The sequence below is a fragment of the Bos javanicus genome, chromosome 16 (assembly GCF_032452875.1).
Source record: "Bos javanicus breed banteng chromosome 16, ARS-OSU_banteng_1.0, whole genome shotgun sequence".
NCBI lineage: Eukaryota > Metazoa > Chordata > Mammalia > Artiodactyla > Bovidae > Bos > Bos javanicus.
In genome coordinates, this window is record NC_083883.1 from 51,535,441 (window position 1) to 51,556,424 (window position 20,984).

General features: G+C 52.0%; 1 protein-coding gene and 1 non-coding gene across 3 annotated transcripts in view; both read left to right on the top strand.

Annotated features, from left to right (window-relative positions):
- Positions 1–2,417: 2,417 nt before the first annotated feature.
- On the top strand, positions 2,418–2,521 carry LOC133228320 (U6 spliceosomal RNA). Its single transcript, XR_009730176.1, has one exon. It is a non-coding gene; the product is annotated as a U6 spliceosomal RNA (small nuclear RNA).
- Positions 2,522–9,743: 7,222 nt separating this feature from the next.
- The window catches only part of GNB1 (G protein subunit beta 1), a 79,161-nt gene continuing 67,920 nt past the window's right edge, over positions 9,744–20,984 (top strand). The window contains exon 1 of one of the 2 annotated variants that reach the window (XM_061383057.1): positions 9,744–10,033. The gene's annotated coding sequence lies outside the window, so the exon portion shown is untranslated. The remainder of the gene's footprint in view (positions 10,034–20,984) is intronic. The other variant, XM_061383055.1, reaches the window with a different exon arrangement.

The window sequence follows — 20,984 nt, forward strand, 5'->3', positions numbered from 1 at the left end:
ACCACATAAATCTGTTGTCTGCAAAGTTCCCACCTCTCTGTGGGATTCTCTTACTTCTCTTCTTCCCACTCTCCCCTTGTGGGGCATTGGCAGCCCCAGACATCCTTGGCTACCTTGACTCCCCCATGGCCCCTCAGTGGCCCATACATGGCTCTCCAAACCCACTGCAGGCCTGCTTCTCAGCCAACATCTACAGCATCTTAGGCTGAAAAGGCCCAGGGCACAGCATCTCCTCCCTCTGGCCCACCAGGACTGCCCACCCAGTTGCCCCTTGTCCTCTCAGCTCACTGTCCAGCCGTGAGGACAGGCACCCTAGTGTCACCCCTGACTCCTCTGTGCCCCCATCCTTGAACCACCACAAACCATGTCACTCCAGACTTGGCCCTGTCCAGCTTCCCCAGATCACTGCGCTGCCCACTTTAGGCTCACCTGCCCCACAACAGCTGTGGGGGTGCACCACTGCTCAGAATCCCGCAGTGGTCCCCATCTCCAACAGGACCTGCTCTCCTAGCTATCACAGGACCTGAGCAAGCTGACCACTGCCCAGGGCAAAAGGACTGAGCTACCACCATGGCCTCCTCCCAGAGCTTATATTTTTAAGAAGCATTGGAGAAGGAAATGGCAACCCACTCCAGTGTTCTTGCCTAGAGAATCCCAGGGACGGGGAGCCTGGTGGGCTGCCGTCTCTGGGGTCGCACAGAGTTGGACACGACTGAAGTGACTTAGCAGCAGCAGCAGCAGCTGATAAATGCCAATGGTGCTTTTTTTTTTTTTTTGCCACTGAGGAAAAAGTCACTCCTCAAATTCATACAGAATTGCAAGGGACCCTGAGTAGCCAAAATGATCTTTAAAAAGAAGACCAGAGTTGGAGGACTCAAACTCCCAAACTTAAAATTTATTACAAAGCTACAGTGATCTTAACAATGTGGTACTGGTATGAAGACAGATATATAGACCAATGGAATAGGACAGACAGCCCAGAAATAAACCCTCACGTGTTTAGTCAAATGATTTTTGACAAGGATGTCAAGGTCATTAAATGGGGAGAGCTTTTCAACAAATGGTGCTGGGAAAACTGAATATTCACATGAAAAAGAATGAATTTCAGAACTTCCCTGGTGGTCCAGTGGTTAAGACTCTGTGCTTCCAGTGCAGGTATTATGGGTCTGATCCCTGGTCAGAGAACTAAGACCCCGCATGCTGAGCAGCATGGCCAAAAAAAGGGAAAGAATAAGAACGAATTTGAACCCCTACCTCACACCATATACAAAAATTAACTCAAAGTGGATGAGACCTAAACTTAGGGATTAAAACTATAAAATTCTTAGAAGAAAACATAGGAGTAGATCTTCATTAACTTATATTTAGCGATGGTTTCTTAGATGTAACATCAAAAACACAAGCAAAAAGGGAAAAAAATAAATTGGACTTCAGCAAAACTAAAAACTTTTGTGCATAAAGGACACTATCAATAGAGTGAAAAAAACAGTTGACAGAATGGGAAAAAATATTTGCAAAATTACATATTTTGTAACCCTAATAAGGATCTCATGTCCAGAATATACACAGAACGCATGCAACTCAACAAGCACAACAAAAAACAAGTTTAAAAAAGGGTAAAGGACTTAAATAGATATTTCTCCAAAGAAGACATTCAAATGGCCAGTTAACACATGAAAAGATGCTCAGCGTCCCTAGTCACAAGGGAAATGCAAATCAAACCACAATGAGATATCACTTCACACCATCTCGAATGGCTAGAATCAAAAAGGCGTATAGTAACAAGTCTTGGTGTGGACGTGGAGTGGTCGGAGCCCTTGTGCACTTCCTGTGGGAATGTAATATAGCTCAGCTGCTGTGGAAAGCAGTTCGATGGCTAACTAAATACAGAATTACTGTATGACCCTGCAATCCCACTCCTAGGTAAATACCCAAGAGAACTGGGAACAGGTGTTCAAACAAAAATGTGTACACGAATGTTCACAGCAGCGCTATTCACCACAACCAGAAGCGGGAAACAGCCCAAACAGCCACCAGCGGATGGCTGGATACACAGAGGGCGATGTGTCCACCCAGTGGGTCATGCAGCCCTCGAAAGGAATGAAGCACCAACACCTGCTCCAACATGGATGAGTCTTGAGAACACAGCACTCGGTGAGAGAAGCCAGACACAGAAGAAGGACACACGTTGTGTGAATGCTGTATGATTCCACTTGTGTGAAGTATTAATACATAAAACAGGCAGATCCATGGAGACAGGAGACTTACGGTGGGGGGGGGGGGGCTGGGGGGAGGGCACGGGGAGGGACTGCTTAATGGGGGTAGGGCTTCCTCCTGAGGCGAAGACCGTGTTCTCGAAGTGGATGCAGGGGCTGGCTGCACAATGAGGAACCTGCTAAATGAACTGAACTGTGTACATCAGAAGAGTTTAGTGCATACTAAAACTGGAACGGTACAGAGAAGATTAGCATGGCCCCTGGGCAGGGATGACATGCAAATTCGAGACACGTTCCATATTTTTTAAAAAAGGGGGCTTAATGGTAAATTTCACATTAGGTGTGTTCTACCAGGATTCAAAACCAAGGTAGCTCATGAGGCAGAACCTCTCTGGGGGAACTTTGAGTCTGCAGGAGCTCCTGAGGCATCTCCCTTCTGACAGGAATGTGGGCTGCCCTGCAAAAGGGGCTTCCTGGTAGAGACCCCTTCCCGAGCTGGGAAGCCAGGGCGGAAACCCTGGCTTCTGGCCATGGGCTGGGTATCTGCTCCCTCTCATGGAGCGGCAGCATGGTAGGGGTCTTCTGTTGGAAAGGACAGTCCCTCCAGGGCAGGACCTGGGACAAGGCTGTGGGGCAGTCAGGACAGTGACCAGGGTATAGGCCCAGAGGTTAAGGCCCTTCCTGCCAGGCATCGGGCGCAAAGCTCTACCACTGTGTCAATCCTGGGGTGGGCTGGCAGATGAGGTGTGGTAACTGGTGACAAGATATGGCAGGTAACACGGTGTGGCCAGCGTTGTGTGGCATGATGTGGCATGGGGCCCTGTCCATGGTCATGGGGTCGGGGGGGTCAGGGCAGCTCTGGGCCCGTGTGGCCTTGAGGATTTCCTGTCCCTTCCCCTCTGCTCAGTGGCTGCCCGCCTGCTGGAAGAGGCCCTGTGTGGCTTCTCTGGATCACGTGACTTCAGGATGGGGTGAGAGGGCCCTGTGGAGTACGGGGTCACAGGCACCCTCGGCTTGAACCGGTGCCACAGGTGCAAGCTGTTTACCTGGCAGGTGCTGGCGGAGCTGAGTCCCAGGGCACCGCCTGTGGGGAGAGGAATCCCAGAACAGCTGGGCGCCCTCCCCCAGGCAGGGCCTGGCAGAGGGAGGCCAAGGGAGCTGGAGACAGGGCGAACCTGGTGGCCCTGACAGCAGACCCCCACTTCCCCAGCCTGGTTTCCCCTGCCACCACCCCATCAGCTGTGCTCCTGTCTGCAGCAGGAACTGGGAGCCAGGCAGTCTGCAGGCCACTCCCCTCTAGAGGCAGTCAAGCTTGGGCTTCAGCCAGGGTCGGCCCACCTGGGTATATGCTGCCAGGCCAGCTAGGGGCCTGTCCCAGCTTCTCGGCCCCAGGGACCCCTCCCTCTCTGAGCCTGGCCAGGCCTCTAGATGGCACCTGAGGACAGGAGGCTTGCCAGGCTGGGGAGAAGGGGTCTGGGGGCTCAGAGCCCTAAGGTATCTCTGGGGCAGCGGCTGCCTCTGAGCCACCACGCCTCCTCACCGCCCTCGGGCCTCCCCGTCCACTAGGCTCCCGTGGTCTACCCTCCCACACTGGACACTGAGGCCTCCTTCTCCTCTCACCTCTCTGGCCCCTGCCTGGGCTCCCGTCTCTCTTATGTTTGGGTGTCGGGGCCTGTGTGTGCCCCACTCCACCCTAGGGCTCTTTCAGGATCTCAGGGTCTCTGCTTCAACCCCTGGTTTGAATTCTTCTCTCCTGGTTTCAGAATTCCCATCCTGGCCCAGGGTGTGCTAAGGCATTTCTGGCAACTGCAGTCCAGGGCTGGGCGGGTGACTGCACAGCCTTCTGCAGGCAGCTGGGGAAGCTCCAGTGCAGAAGAATCGAGGCCTCCCTGCCAAGGGCGCCGCCCAGACTGGAGAGGAAACAGGACTGGGGGCTGGGGCGGCAGGAGCACACCCTCAATGCCTGCCAGGGAGGCCCTGGAGATAGCTTCTGGGGGTGTGGAGGCGGGGGAGGGGGAACAGGGGAGGTGAGAGCCTGCCCAGCCTGTCCCTCCAGGCTCTGCCCCCAGCATCCGATTTCAGGATGGTGCAGGCCAGAGGCTGGGGTTGCCTGGCCTCCACCAGGAGGAGCCGGAACCTGGGCCTTGTGGGCCTTGAACCCGCCCGCCCACCCCCGAAGGCTTGGTTGATGAGTGTCTCAGCTGTTGCCCAAGCTCTGCTTTTTTTCCCGTGTGTTCCCCTGTCCACCAGCCCTCCGCCTGCTGGTGACAGCATTCGCTTTTTCTCAGTGTGCATGTTGTCCTAAGAGGGCCAGGGGCCCTCCATCCCCTGCCTCCAGGGGCCTATGAAATCTGAGTGAGGCCTTTCAGGGCCTTTCTGGGGTCACGCAGTGGCATTGCAGAGTCTCTGGAGCACTTGGCTGCTTAGCTGGGTGGTGTGGAGGCAGCCCCAGCAGACATCCCCACTCCAGGCAGGAGGCCCTGCTCCGGAGGTGGAGCCCAGTAGCAGCCTCCCTGAGCCTAGCTGAGCCTGAAGCTCAGGATCTGAGCCTCTTTCCAGATGAGCTATTTGAGCTTCTGCCTCTTCCTACCCTGAGTCCTGGCTGATCCAACTCTCGCATGTATTGTTTGCATACCTGTGGGTGCACACATTTCTGGGGGGATGTGTAGGGATTATACCCCCACTCATGGTTGTATCTTGCTTCCTGAGTATTCAGCCAAAGACATCTCCCTCCACACATGATACTGAAGAACCCCTTGTGAGGTTTGCTGTGGCCCCAGAGCCATCTGTGGGGCCAGGATTTCCAACCCCACAAGCACAGTCCCGGGTTGACTGGATGCAGCTGCTATGGGGACACCCAAGGAGGAGGGTAGACTCTCCTGTTCCGCTTCCCCAGGGAAGGCAGCGTGGGCATCTGCTGGAGCTGATGGTCTGCACTGCCCCTGGGTCTCAGCCCCCCAAAGACAGCCCCCTCTGGGAGTGGCAAGAAGGCCACTGGGGCCTTCCCTAGGGTGTCTGCTCCAGAACTTGGAAGGGGGCATGCCTCTGAGATGCAGTTGCCCAGCCAAGAGCAAGCCACCCACACCCGTGGTGCCCACCCCCAGGTGGCACTTCCCAATTCCCCACTGCCCCCCATGTTTTGGTGCCCCCCAGAGATGTCTGGTTTTTGAGCAAAGAGGGGGTGATGAGGAGGGTCGCAGGCTCAGAGGTCAGGTCACAAGAGGCAAGGAGAAGGGGCAAGTCCTGCCCTGGAAGAGGAAGGGGCTGCCTCCACTGCCCAGGAGAAGGTCCAGGGGTGCTCCAAGATCTGCTGGCAGCCAAAGGGCAATGACCAGCCCTTCCCCATGGCCGATGAGGTGCAGTCAGCCCACCATGTCAGCCTTCTGGGTGCACTGCCCATGACCTGGTCCATCCTATGCCCACCTTGGGCCTTAACCCTTCCCTGGGGCCTTGGCACTCATGCGGCTCACTCCCTCTCTGTCTGCTGTAGGGTCTGCTTGACTGTCCCTTCCCACCGTCCACCCCACATAAAACTGCCCCTGCTCTCCACACACCCTTCTGCAGACCCGTCCCACACTGTGCCCTCCTGGCACCCAGTGGGCGCTCCCCTTGGTGAGTTCAGCTAGAGAGGGGCGGGAGCCACCTTCCCACCTGACCCTGTTCTGCTAGCAGCCCCCACCTCTGCAAGCCAGCAGGATCTAATTAGGCTTCTTTTGGATTACCTACATTCCACCCGCCTGCCCCTACAGCCTGTCCTTATCTTCTGTCTTTCAGAGCTGGGAGGCAGGGTCAGGCCCCAGCTTGCTTACTGGAGGACAAGACAGACCCAGTGGGAGATGCCCCTGCAGCCCTAGACCTGCAAAGCCAGGCTTGGAGCTGGGCCCCCGCCCCACTGGGGGCAGTCTGGTCGTGTGCACGGATTGTTTGAATAATTCAGATTTTAAAAGACCTACTTTCCTGTCAGACCATTTCCTGCTGGAGAGCAGATGGGGCCAGGGCATCTGAATTATGCATTTGTGCTCCCCAGGTTTTAGTGGAGCTGGGCTCTGAGCCAGACACTGGGGCCCAGCTGGCCTGGCCCTTGCCGGATATGGCTGACCGGGTGTGGCAGTAGACTCGGGACCACAGGCTAGGCTCTAAGCCACTTATCAAGAGTAGAGGGAGGGAGTGTCTCCGGGAAGTCAGGAGAAGCCTGGCCTCCTGGCTGGGCATGAGCTCTCCAAGAGGGGCCCCGGTTTATGCCCCACTGAGAAGGGCCGGGTGGGGGCCCCAAAATGCAAGAGGCCAGTGCAGCAGGAATGGAGGGTGGGCGGGGAGGGCAGGGTCCCCAGAGCATCCTGTAGACCCTTGGGGTCTCAGGGACCCTGAGAGCTGATCAAGGCCCAGGGCATGTGTTTTCAGGGCCACAGGGCCCTGCTGCCTGGGGCCTCTGAGGCCTGTGTGCTTCAGATGGAGACGAAACCGGGCAGGGAATTTGGGAATGAGGACCCTGTGGCCCTGTCTCCTCCCTGCTGCCTTCCCTTCAACTTTGCCCCTCACACCTGGTCCATAAACACATAAAAGGGCTCTAGGCCCCAGCCACAGGGCAAGTTCCAGGGAAGGCCCTGCCACACCCTGCAGACCTACAGATTATCCAGGGGCAACAGGGCTGCACCCGAAAACTTCAGACAGCTGGGGCAGTCACTGGCCTGGTGTCCTGATGCGTGGCCTTGCCCTGTGGCCTTGATGTCCCTGAGGAAGGGCCTGATCAGGCTGATGGTGGCCTGTGGGACAGGGGAGCCCTGGGTCTGCCCTCAGATGGGCATGCAGGGACCCAGGATGACAGGATGGGGGTTTTCCTGTCATCCCCACAGCAGCGCAGAGTGGGCTCCATGGAGACCACTCATCGCGCTGCCCAGTTCCTTCTGCTCTCCCTCCCTCCCATTTTTCTCGCTCTCCCCCACCTGCTCTCCCCCTCCTCCAGCCACCACCCCTTTCTCCTCCCCTTCTCCCTTCCCTGCTCCTCCTCTCTACCTTTCAGTCCCTGGACTTAGGTGGGCATAGAGCTTGGGACAGCATGAGACCCACTGGACTCTCCAGGATGTCCCTCTCTCATCCCAAGTCTGGGGCCTTGGGACCCACCTGCCAAGGCATGTGGGATCTCAGTTCACTAACCAGGGATCAGACTAGGCTCTTAGCAGTGAAAGCTCAGAGTCCCAATCACTGGGCCACCTGATAATTCTATTTACTTTTTATTTTTAATATCTATCTAGTTATTGCAGCACGCCAGATCTTCAGCTGAGGCATGTAAACTCCCAGTTCCAGTATGTGGGATCTAGTTCCCTGACCAGGGATTGAACCTGTGTCCCTGCATTGGGAGTGTGGAGTCCTAGCTATTGGACCACCAGGAAATAACTGGTTTTTTTCCTCTCCTCCTCTTGAGCAGTGGGCAGCCCTCATCCTGGACACAGTGACCACTCCATTCTGATTCTCCCTGCTCCCCTACTCCCCTCCCCATCCTCACTCTGAGTCGTGTCCCCCTCGCCTGGAACGCAGCATGTTGCCCACACCCCTTCCCCCACTCATCAACACCTCTGGAGCTCCCTCTGTGTGCCCCCCGCCCTGGTACACAGGTGGAGCAGTGGGCAAGGGAGTCCAGCTCTGTTTTCAGCAAGTGAGCAGGGCAAGAAGCAGGCAGCCTGAGCATGAACCACATGAGGTCACGGGAGCCAGAGTAGCACTGGGGGGCCGGGGCGGGCTGGGGGACGCTCCTCTGCAGAGGGGTCTTAGGGTTATGGGGGAGCCCCTCACAGGCAGGTAGAGCTACAAGGACCAAAGGCCAGAGCATGGAATGTGGAGACTGAGTGTTTAAGGAGCAGAGAGAAGCCAGATGCTGGGCGGTGAGGAGGATGGAACAGAAGCGCAATAGGAGCTGCCAGTGGTTTGAAGCAAAGGAGCAATCCTGCTGATGTTCAGTTCTGGTTCAGCTGAGCAGGGTGGACATCTCTGCTTCGGTCAGCACCCAACCGAGGGGGCAGTGATCATGGAAGATTTGTTACCCAGAGGGGGTGGTCTGCGTGTGTACGTATACATGTATGCTTGTACATGTACATGTTCCTTAGTCCACTGTCGGGGACCAGAAGTAATGGCACTCCAGGAGCAGCAAGCACAGCCTATGCCTGCATGCAGGCTTCTAAATACCTGCTCCACCAGAAGGAAACAGGGCCCCCTGGAGAACGAGTTAGGTCAAGGCTGGGGCAGGGAAGACCTGAGACAAGCCTGGAACTTCTTGTGCCAGAAATTGAGGAAGGGCTCCCAGGAAAGTGGAGACATGTCTGTGTGCTGGTAGGATGAATCAGTGTGTGTGTGTGTTGGGGGGAAGACGGACAAGGGGCACAGCCCCAGAGTGGGTGGGAAGGCATGGGCTCCAAGCTGAGGTCCAGGTCCACCCTAGACAGACAGTCAGGCTCACACACAAAAGGAAACAATCTGCTGCAGCTGTGAAAGAGGCTGGGGAGGGAGGGTCTACAGGGCCCCTTGAGGTTTATGGGGGCAACTGCATTGCCTGCCTGTTCTACTGTACAGGCCAGGGGGAGGAGAGGGCAGCACAGGGAGGGCTGCGGGCAGGGAGCTGATGTGGTTGCAAGGAGGTGATTAGGGTGGGGACCCCAAGCTCTTGCAGTGAAGGACGAGGGTGTCAGGAGTTGTTGGAACTGGGGAGGCAGAGGTCAGATGGAAAGGTGGAAGCCGGTGGGCTAAGGGCCCCAATCATAAACGTCCAGGAGGGGTCTGAGAATACCGGAGACTGCTGGCTGCTCACAGCTGACCTCCTTCCCCCTCCTCCACCAGGGGGTCTTTGATTCTCAGCTCCCTGGCAAACTCGGTCGCCGCATTTGCAGGGGTAGACTATTTGTCCCTACTGACAGTCGTTCTCGTTCTCGTGGTCACACCTCCATGCTCAGGTGGCCATTCCAGACAGAACCTTGACTACAGAAGCCGCACTGCCTGCACCTGCCCAGCTCACTGGAGCCCCACTGGCACCTCTGAGGACAGCCCTGACCCTGGGCTGTAGGGGCTCCACTCCGCAGGCAGACTGAAGCCAGGCGTCCCTGAGGCCGACACAGCGTGGGTGTGGGTCAGCATGGGCTGGGGGTATGTATACTCGTGTGTGTGCCGGGTGCACAATGCAGATGTGGAGCGCCCGGGGCTTTACGTGCGCGTGTACGGGGAGCGGAGTTCAGATGCTGAGCGCCGGGTGCGGTGGCAGGTTCCCGCCCTGCGTCCTTTATCTTAGTCCACCTGGCTGGGAGCCTAGCGAGTCGGCAGCCGGCAGACCACCCTACGCAGTGCCCCACGCTCCGGCCCCTGGGGAGCGGAGCCTGGCAGGGGGAGAGGCGGGTCTGACTTGGAGGCTACCAGGGAGGGTCTGAGAGGGTAGGGCGCTGCCCCTTTAAGCGGCTCGCGCACGCGCGCGGGGGGCTGGCGCTGGGACGAAGCGCGCGCGCCCCCCCGCGCGCGCGCCGGGGACTCTGCCGAGCGGGGCGTGCGCGCGCGGCGTGCGCGGTGACGCGACCGTGGGGTTTCCCGAGGCTGCGGGCAGGGGCCGCCGCGCCCATCCCGATGGCTGGAGGCGTCTGAGGGGCGGACGGAGGCGGCGGCGGCGGGAGCGGGAGCGGGAGCGGGCGCGGGAGTGGAGCAGCCGCCGCGGGACCGACCGGACCGAGCTTCGCCGGCGCACCTGCCCGCAGCGCCCGCGGAGCGGCCGGAGCGCGACCACCTCCCGTAGCGGCGGCCGAGGCGGCGGGGAGCGGGCGCAGCAGGCGGGACGCGGCGTCGAGGTGAGCGCGACGGCCCCAGCCCCAAAAGCGACCCCCGTCCCAGACCCCTAGCCCTGGCCGTCTCCCCCACCATTGGCCCTCCCTATCGCCCCCCCCGCCCCGGTCGCCCGCTCGCCAGGGCCGCCCCGCCCCCACCCTCCCCGCCCCCACCCGGCTGCCTGGCCGAGTCTTCCTGCCCCGCCCGGGTGGGGTCCTCGGGGCGGGGGCGGCTGGGACCCCGCGGGCTTCGGCGGGCCCTGGGGCCGAGGTCCTGGGCTTCGGGCCGGGAGTTGGGGCGCCGGGGTCTAGAGTCCAGGTCCGGGCCTCTGGTCTGGGGTCCCGGGTGCAGGCCTGCGGTCCGGGTCCTGGGGTCCGCGGTGGGGGCGGGGCCGGAGACTCCGTGGTTTGGGGGTCTGGGGCCGGCGCCCCTCGGCCGGCTCCTGGGAGGTGGCTCGGAGGAGGGGTACCGAATGGTCCGAGAACAAAGGCGGCGGCGGCCCTGTCCCGCGCTGGGCGGTGGGCGCCATCCTTGGCCACGGGAGGACGGGCTGCGAGAAAAGCGGCCTTTCGGAGGCTGGAGGAGAGGCCGGCGTCGCCGCGGCGGAGAAATGAGGAAGCGGCGCCTAGGGCGCGCGGGGCGGACAAAGCGCCCAGCGAACGCGGGTCCTGGCCCCACGGTCGCCGCCGGCCCGAACGGGGCCCCCCGAAACCCCGGTGCCGGCGCGCAGCCTGCGGGCGGCGGCCGGGCCCCCGCGCCCCGCGCCGAATGAATGGCCCTCGGCGGCCCGGCAAGATGGCGCGTCCGCCGCGCGGCCTTTGTCAGCCGCCGCCCGCGCCGCGGGGCTCTGGGGGCGCCGCCCGGGGGCGCCGCCCGGGGACCCCCACGGTCCCAGAGGGGTGGGGAGCGCTGAAGATTCCACCCGGGGGTCGCTGAGCCATCGGACTTTGAAAACCCTGTCTTTTTCCTTGCGAGTTGCTGTTTGACTCCAATGGTGTCCACACGTTTCTGGTGTCCACACGTTTCTAGTGTCCTTTAAATTGCCGAGTTAGCATACCTGAGTAGCGGGAGCTTTCTGTGCTTAGTGTCTTTTTCATGGACCCTTTTGAGTTAGGATTGGGAGACTTACAGCCTGAAGGAAAACAGCAATGTATTTATGTGGGGAAACAGGGGTGTTTATTTGGGCAAAGGAAGTTGGTGGACATTTACAGTTAGAGAGTACATTACTGAGTTTATGCATACACGATGTATATATTTTCATATGTAGTTTTGGTTTAGGTTAGAGGCCTTTTTTTTTTTTTTTTGTATTTCCATGTTGCTACGTGTTTAACAGTGATCTCAAGTAATATTTAATGATTAAGCGGTTGCCTATGAGATTATTAGGAAAAATATATAGCTATTTTTCATGATAAGCAAATAAATGGAAGTATTAGCTTTATGAGAAGTTCCTTCAACCCCAGACTCTAGATAAGGTCTGAAGACCATTGTTATCCGTAAGATTTCTACCTGAGTTCTCGTTTTCTAATTTGAGGCTGTAGTCTTTTTTGGTTTGGAGTGGGTTCTTATTTCAAAGGAAGGTTTCAGTTTGAGTCCTATTAAGATAGATAGGGCCTGTTCTGGATTTCTTCCGGAAGGTACACATTGCAAAAAGAAAGCGAACAGGCAGTTCCTTTTTTGCTTCCTTACTAATACGGGTGTGTGGCTGGGGACAGGGCTGCTTGCCACCAACATGGAAACAGGTCTGAGAACCTCCAGACTGCAGACGGGAGCTTTTGGCCGGATTGAACTTTGTGACAGAGCTGTCAGAAATGGAGTGCAACTGGAAGGGTCAAAGGCCGCCCTGGCTGGATCCTGTTGGGGAAGATTTCCAGCTGCTGTGAGGCTGTCCAGCAGACTGCAGGGCCTTTCTCCTCCCGGGACTCACTCCCTCTGTCACACCAAGCCTCTGGTTTCACAGGCATTGTGATTGCTGCAAGTTTTTCTTTAGAAGGTGTGAATTGAGGAAAGCAGAGTTTTATGGTTGTGCCTGCAGCTCATTCCCAATTCTCCTGCTTGGGGGTGCGTGTTAGGCCTGCCTCTCTCCTGCAGAAATGGAGCAAGAGTATGCTAACAGAGAATATCGTTCAACTCTGCAGTTTTGCTTCAGAACTGACACTTTCTTAAATGAAAACACCCACCAGGTAGGAACCATTCTGCTTGTTTGTTACCTGAGTTTATGACAGAGCTATATTTATATTATCTTGCAAGTACTAAGAGGAATGTCCTCTTTAGTGAGACCTTAATAAGGATTTCTCTTTGTTTGATGTCTTGAGTTACTTCTGTTTTGGGAGGAGTTCAAGAAAATTTCCTCAGATTTCATTTTAATCTCAGAAGAGATTTGAAAGATTGTCAAGTCTTTTTCATCCTTAGCGACTTCGATTTCAAAGCTTGGATCACCTAGGTCTTAACATTGATCACATGAGAAGTGCACTGATTCTATGAGGAGTTCATTTATTTCTCAAAGTTTTGTTCCGTTACCTTTTATTTTACTAAAATTTTCTCTTTTATCCTTTAGCTTGATTGGTAAAGTTGTATTTCTAAAAATACCTTGAGAGGGGTCTTTATGTAGACTTGCCTACCATTGGTTGTCTTTTTAGCGAGCACCTTGATGAATAATGTTGACATGCAGTATTGGCATTTATTGTAGTGTCTTCATTAGATTGCTTTTTTCTATGCCCAAAAGATTTGGCTCATGTTGGTTTCTAAATGGGATTAAGTTCTTACTGTCTACAGACTTTGGCTTTTAGCATTAGTGGATTGGAAATGGATATCCTCAATTTTATTATCTGGGCTTGACCATATGGCATGCCATATTATTTTAAAAGCCTTATTTAGCATGAGTCTAATAAAGCATTGAACAGACAGATTTTAGCATTTTTTAGGCTCCCTGGTGGCTCAGTCAGTAGAGTCTGCCTGCAGTGTGGGAGACCTGGGTTCATTCCCTGGGTCAGGAAGATCCCCTGGAGAAGGAGATGGCAACCCATTCCAGTATTCTTGCCTGGAGAATTCCATGGACAGAGGAGCCTGGTGGACTACAGTTCATGGGGTCACAAAGAGTCAGACTCTGAATTTTTTAATGTTGGTGTAAATTCTGATCTCAGGTTTGCATTTGTAGATAAGAGTGGTTTGAGAATTTATGAAGCAGGCAGTTCAGTTGAGTGAGTGGTGTAGTAAACATAGAATGAGGAGGTAAAAAGAAATTGAAATTGAAACTGATATCAGAGAAGTAATTTACAAAACTGATTGTGTAACATTACTGGGGGGAAGACACGGTCCAAATAGGTCCAAATATACATGGAGAGAATGGCTGTGTATTGAGTAATGCAACAGCACATTTGACTGTTCCGGGAAAAGAATGGAGTCCCTCTTCTTGTAGAGCTGTGGGTTTTGTTTCCAGACTTAAACTCTCATTTAAGAAATACAGGCAATTCTATAGACACTTGAATTGGTCAGTGGATTAGAGGAATGCTAATAGCATTTAAAACCTTTTAGCCCACTTGTTCTTGTGGCAGTGCCTGTCCTTAGGTGCCGCAGTTATCGATGGAAATTACTGCTCACTTCCAATGATAGAAAAGCTTCCCGTTTTATAGAGCAATGTTGCTTTTCTTTTCTTTCATTTAGAAACTTGAGGATTCTCTTATTTAACTAAGTAAACATTCTGGGGAAAAAACCATTTCTAAAAACTGATTAAAAAGACCAAGTCAAGATTATCTAAAATAATAATTCGAAGAGATTATCTAGTTGAATCCATATTGCCATTGATAAAAGTTTACAATTTAATAATCAGTGGCCGCAGGATCCCCCTTTGTTTTTTGGCCACCTTGTGGCTTGCAGGATCTTAGTTCCCTGACTAGGGATTGAACCCCGGGCCCAGGAGTCCCAACCACTGAACTGCCAGGGAATTCCTGCTCCAAGCTTAATACTGTATTTTATCAAGGGGGCAAAGCTATTCTTTAACCTGTCTGGACTAGAATACTAAGGGATTTGGTTGAATATATTCTTGTTTACTTGTGGGTTGTTGTGTCTATGCGTGTCTGTATGTCCTCTGACTCAGTCCTGTGGCAACTGTAAAATATATTCCCGATGCAGATTACAGATTCTCTTAACTACCTGTCCAAGTGTTGTAGTTGGTAAAGCTTTAAAAAATTCTGGGGCCTTCCCTGGCCCCAGACTAAAACTCCATGTTCCCAGTGCAGGGCCATCTCTGGTCAGGGACCTAGATTCCATTTGCTACAACTAACAGTTCACATGCTGCAAAATCAGATGCTGCCTGCCGCAACTAACAGCTGGCACAGCCAAATAAATATTTTAAAAATTCGGAACACTTCTAACTAGACAAGAGAGTATTAAAGTTTCTACAATAGTTTTCCCAAAAAAATTGTTATAGGAACTTTAAGATAATTCCTGAATTTCAGGGACAGAAAGAATTGCACTCATTTCTCAAGAGACTGTCTGAGTTAGAAGTCGGTTCTGTAACTTGCTCGTTTGGATTTGATTTTGACTTCCATGTATCTGTTTCCTGGTGTGTAAAGCAGGCACACGAGCCCCTCCTTTCTGGAGTGGTTGTAAGGGTGCAGTGCAGCACTTGGAGCATTGCTTGACTGGCAGTTCTCTGTGCTGGGAGCACCATTTCTGTTGTTGTTGACCTTGCTTTGTAACAGTTTTTTTTTTTTGGCCACGCGGCTCAGCAGGTGGGATATTAATTTCCTGACCCCCGCCTCTTGGAGTCTTAACCATGGGACTGCCAGGGAAGTCCCATATTGACCATATTTCTTTGTACTGTACAGCACAATACTCTGTATTATGCTCCTGCAGCTTGTTTATTACATAACTTCTGTGGACCTCTTAATCCCCTTCACTTATTTTGCCCCCTGCCCCTTTTTGGCTACCACTGTTCTCTGTGCATCACATGAATAGCTTTGTGTCTAGTTTCGTTTTGTTCAAAAGGCTTTCTTTTACCTTTAAAGGGTAATTTTGATCCTATAATTTATTTTGAAATTGGTAAAACGATTGTTTATTTTTTAAGGATCTCACTCCCCCACCTCATTTATGATGCCAAATTATTTGAGAGTTCACAAAACAGTTTTTGGCATCCCTTAATTTGTCAACTAGTGGCAATGAAATATTTTTCACATGTTCTCAAAAGTACCATAACTTGAAATTTGTGTCTCATTCAGCGCCTTCACTGCTCCTTGCTGCTGCTGCTACTAAGTCGCTTCAGTCGTGTCCGACTCTGTGCGACCCCATAGACAGCAGCCCATTAGGCTCCGATGTCCCTGGGATTCTCCAGGCAAGAACACTGGAGTGGGTTGCCATTTCCTTCTCCAGTGCATGAAAGTGAAAAGTGAAAGAGAAGTTGCTCAGTCGTGTCTGACTCCTAGGGACCCCATGGACTGCAGCCTACCAGGCTCCTCCGTCCATGGGATTTGCCAGGCAAGAGTACTGGGGTGGGGTGCCATCACTGCTCCTTATTGAGTGTAAATTGTTGTAGAATGGGCGTGGCTCAGGGCCTTGTTACAAAGTGAAAAACAGATGGATCACGGGCACCTAACCTACTTTAGAGTTCAGCAATGGCTTTCTAGGGAGAATGTTTCTTTTGGGGAGAGTCTTAGGTTTCTTGATTTATTACATATATGCAGCCCTGTGTTATATATTTGCTCGGTTTTATCTAGTAGTCTCACCAAAGCATTCTACTGGTAGTCTCCCCCAAATGGATTCAGGAACACTAGAGAGTTGTGCGCTTCATGACTGCAGACTTGAAGCTCCCTGTGTCTTGCACTAGAGTCAGCGTGAGCATAAGGTGCTGTCCAGGCCCCGCATCTCTGGTTTCAGGGTTAGGGCTTCTGAACACCTACGTGCAAGGGACTGCAGAGTGGGAGTGGGGAGTACCCCATGTGACCTGCAGGAGGCTTCCCCAAGGGCTCGTTTCTTCTTGTCCTCTTCTTTCTTGTTTGAGTTTGTAGTCAGCCAGGGCGGCCTTGATGGCCTCTCTGGCCAATGTGGAGTAGTGCAGTTTCACAGGGAGAAGGCAGAGTTCCTTGGCGGTATCTGTGTTCTTCATGGTCGAGGCGTCCTCCACCATCTTCCCCTTCACCCATTCAGGGGCTGACCAGCTGCTGGGAGTGGCAGAACCACAGCCAAATATTTTAAAACTGGTGTTCACCATCTTTCTCTTTTCACCCACTGTAATCTGTATTTTCATTTCATCACTACACGCTGGAGCCCCCACCTATCCAGTTCCAACATTTGTAGATGCCTTGCCAGGGGACCCCAGGTTTCAGGGATTTTCATAAGAATCAACTGCAGTCTCGTGTGAATGCCAAGCCATAGCTGACAGCTCCCAGGGGGCAGGCAGGTAGGCGAGGGGCTGGAGCAGCAGCAGGGCTGCCACCATCTTGCAGGTTTGCTGGAAAATGTTGAGACTGGAAGGATTTTCCAGTTGGAGCCTGCCTGGTGCGTGAAGAGGAAGGAAAGAGTGTTCAAGGCTGAGGAGATGGACCGTGTTTTTCATGCAACCAGTTGGTCTCCTTCACTCACTGCTTCCAGCACCTAGAACCATGTAGTGCAAGATACTGTTTAATCACTAAATTGTGTCTGGCTCTTTGGACCCCAAGAGCCTGTCAGGCTCTTCTGTCCATGGGATTTTCGAGGCAAGAATACTGGAGTAGGTTGTCATTTCCTTCTTTAGGGGATCTTTCCAACACAGGGATCGAACCCGCATCTCTTGCATCTCCTACACTGGCAGACATGTTCTTTACCACTGCGTCACCTGGGAAGCCCTGTATTGCAAGATATGAAGTGAAGTGAAAGTTGGTGAGTCGTGTCCGACTCTTTGTGACCCCGTGGACTGTAGAGTCCATGGAATTCTCCAGGCCAGAATACTGGAGCGGGTAGCCTTTCCCTTCTCCAGGGGATCTTCCCAACCCAGGGATCGAACCCTGGTCTCCCGTATTGCAGGCAGATTCTTTACCAGCTGAGCCACAAGGGAAGCCCTTATTGCAGGATAGGTGCTCAGTAAAATTACGGAATGAAAACACATGATTCATCCAGGGACATAAGTTCCACAGGGGTGGAGAGTGGTGAGAAATGGACATCCAAGAGGTCAGAGCCTTGGTAAAGAATTTGCACCTTTACCTTGAGGGCTCTAGGAAGCTTTCAAAGGGTTTTAAGACGATTTACCTGATCAGGAACGAGTCACTTGGTACTTGACCTTGGAGCACGCTCAGAGGAAGGAGGAAGACAGGTCAGATTTCAGATGGGATACTGTAGAGGGAAGGGGGTCTGGGTCAGGGTTGAAAAGGTGGTAGCTGTTTACTGAGACACCTTGATGACTTAGTGGAAGGTCAGAAGGGAATGAGTGAGTACAGATTTCTGTCCTGGATATCTGGGTGGCCATCTTGCATTTACTGAAATGAGCAGTGGTTTGCTGAGAAGACACACTGAACTTGGCACCTTGGTTTTGAGGACCCCAGGAGACATTCCCATGTTCTGCATCAGAACACACCAGCTCTTATTCTTTCTACTTGTCTTTGCAAAGCTCTTCTGGAGGTTTGTTGGTACCCTCCACTCCCTTCATTAAGGTCTTTGTACCCGTGTCCCCTCCTTAGAGGCTGTTCTCCACTCCCATTAATCTCTATCTTCCCTTGCTCTGTCCCCTTAATCTTTATGTTGATCTGCCCACTAGTTCTAAGCTCCATGAAGACAGGCACTTTGGTTCAACTGCAGTATTACCAGTCTCTGAAACTCTGAAGTGTTTGTCGAATTATTGACTTTTGTTACTTGTGAATGTAGAGCTCTGGAGGAGTGGTCTGAATGAATTGTTAGTGTTTAGATGGTGGTTGAAGTCTTGGGTGTCACCATTATTTAGAGTGAGGGGTCTGAGGAGTACTATCTGTGGACTCTGGGACTCATTAGGTCCAAGATAGTGTCATGATCTGAGCTTCCCTAGTGGCTCAGACAGTAAAGATCCACCTGCAGTGTGGGAGACCCAGGTTCAATCCCTGAGTCAGGAAGATCCACTGGAGAAGGAAATGGCAACCCACTCCAGTATTCTTGCCTGGAGAATCCCATGGACAGAAGAGCCTGGAGGGCTACAGTCCATGGGGTCACGAAGAGTTGAACAGGACTGAGCAATGGTGACCCACTCCAGTACTCTTGCCTGGAAAATCCCATGGATGGAGGAGCCTGGTAGGCTGCAGTCCATGGGGTCACTAAGAGTCGGACACGACTGAGCGACTTCACTTTCACTTTTCACTTTCATGCATTGGAGAAGGAAATGGCAACCCACTCCAGTGTTCTTGCCTGGAGATTCCCAGGGATGGGGGAGCCTGGTGGGCTGCCATCTATGGGGTTGCACAGAGTCGGACACGACTGAAGCAACTTAGCAGCAGCAGCACAGCAACAGAGCAACTAACACTTCCACTGTTAGGATCATATTAAGATGTCATTTGACTTTCACTGTGTCGACATTCCCACTGATGGTACAAAAGCAGCGGTGGTTGACACTGCTGGTTCTGCAGCACAAATCAGGGCTATGGTACCAAGACATTTACAGTGGTTTTTGTTGTTGTTCAGTTGCTCAGTTGTGTCCAACTCTTTGCGACCCCATGGACTGCAGCATGCCAGGCTTCCCTGGCCATCACCATCTTCCTGAGTTTTCTCAAAGTCATGTCCGTTGAGTCAGTGATGCCATCCAACCATCTGATCCTCTGTCGTTTGCTTTTCCTTCTGCCTTCAATCTTTCCCAGCAACAGGGTCTTTTCCAGTGAGTTGGCTCTTCGGATCTGGTGGCCAAAGTATTGAAGCTTCAGCTTTAGCATCAGTCCTTCCAATAAATATTCAGGACTGATTTCCTTTAGGACTGACTGGTTTGATCTCCTTGCTGTCCAAGGAACTCTCAAGAGCCTTCTCCAGCACCACAGTTCAAAGGCTTCAGTTCTTCAGTGCTCAGCCTTTTTTATTGTCCAGCTCTCACATCCATACATGACTGCTGGAAAAATCATAGCTTTGGCTGTACGGACCTTTGTAGACAAAGTGATGGCTCTGCTTTTGAATATGCTGTCTAGATTTGTCATTACTTTTCTTCCAAGGAGCAAGCGTCCTTTAATTTCATGGCTGCAGTCACTGTCCACAGTGATTTTGGAGCGCAAGAAAATAGTCTGTCAGTTTCCATTTTTTCTCCGTCTACTTGCCGTGAAGTGATGGGACTGGATGCCATGATCTTCATTTTTTTAATGTTGAGCTTTAAGTCAGCTTTTTCACTCTCCTCTTTCACTTTCATCAGGAGGGTTTTTAGTTCCTCTTCGATTTATACTGTAAGGGTGGTGTCATCTGCATACCTGAGGTTTTTGATATTTCTCCCAGCTATCTTGAGATTCCAGCTTGTGCTTCATCTAGCCCGGCATTTCACATGATGTACTATGCATATAGGTTAAATAAGCAGGGTGACAATTCAGTCTTGACCTACTCATTTCCCAGTTTTAAACCAGTCCGTTGTTACATGTCTGGTTTTAACTGTTGCTTCTTGACCTGCATACAGGTTTCATAGCAGGTAGGTAAGGTGATCTGATATTCCCATCTCTTGAAGAATGTTCCACAGTTTATTGTGATCTATGGTCAAAGGCTTTAATGTAGTCAGTGAAGCATAAGTAGATGTTTTTCTGGAATTTTCTAGCTTTTTCTGTGATCCAGCGGATGTTGGCAATTTGATCTCTGGTTCCTCTGCCTTTTCTAAATATAGCTTGTACATCTGGAAGTTCTTGGTGGTTATTGTAGTCATAATATTCTTCACCGCTGTGAACTTGTGGTTAAAAAAAATCCAATTTAATGTCTTTGACGAAGCAATAAAAATCAATTTTATTAAACTGCAACCTGAGTACTCATCTTTTTACTGGTCTGTGTGACCGAATGGGAAGTCAGCATAAAGCGCTGATCCTTACGTAGCATCCTAACGTATGAGAGTCTGCACAGCAGCTGTGCCATCACTTGAGTTGAAAGAACAGCCGACAGAAAATGATGACTGTTCAGACAGGGGAACTTGGCAGATGTTTTCTTAAAAACGAATGAAGTGAACCAGATACTTCAAGGAAAATAACTGACATTGTTGGCAGTGATAAAATTTGAGCTTTCAGATGGAAATTTGAATTTTGGAAAACTTGATTCTCCTACCATGAGCTTGACAGCTTCCTGGTACTTTTCTTTCAAGATAGGTGGAGATGTTAAGGGAATGTTTCTTTTTTAATGTTATATAATAGGACGTGTCAACGTTGGAAAGATCTGCTTAACTCAGGGAGGTGATGCTTTCCAATGGCCTGTGTTCGATGCTGGGAACTCAGGGATAAGTAAAAGATCCGTTCAAAGCATCAGAGTGGAGTGAGGCCCCTGGTGTTTGATGTAACAGTGTGAACAGTTAACTGACAGGGTTTCAGGTTCCGCATCAGAACTTTAAGAAACTTAGCACTTGGCAAGTTTTGATGTAGTATCAAAGAAGACTGTCGACATTTATTTGAAAAGGCTGTTAAATCACTCCCTTTTTCTACCATGTATTTGTGTGAGAAAGTTCCTCATCTCCTTCAACTGGACAAAGTGCGGCACCAGATTGACCCGCTCCCTCCCCCGACCCCCTGCTCCCCCCAGGCAGACACTTAACAGCTCTGCTGATATGTACAATGTTGCTACTCTTCTCTCCAAGTTATTTTTCTGGTTATATTTTGTAAAATATTGTTTATGGTAACAGGCAGTATGCTTATTGAATGTTTTTAGAAAGTCTCTGCTTTAGTTTCTAATACAGTAAATACCTGTTGATATAACCTATGTAAACAAGAGCCCCTGGGGTCCTCAGTAATGAAGAACGTATGGGAGCCTGAGCCTCGGCCTCCGAGCAGCATGATGGGAGAGGAGTGCAGTGCTTACCCTGCAGGACCACTTGAGGGCCTT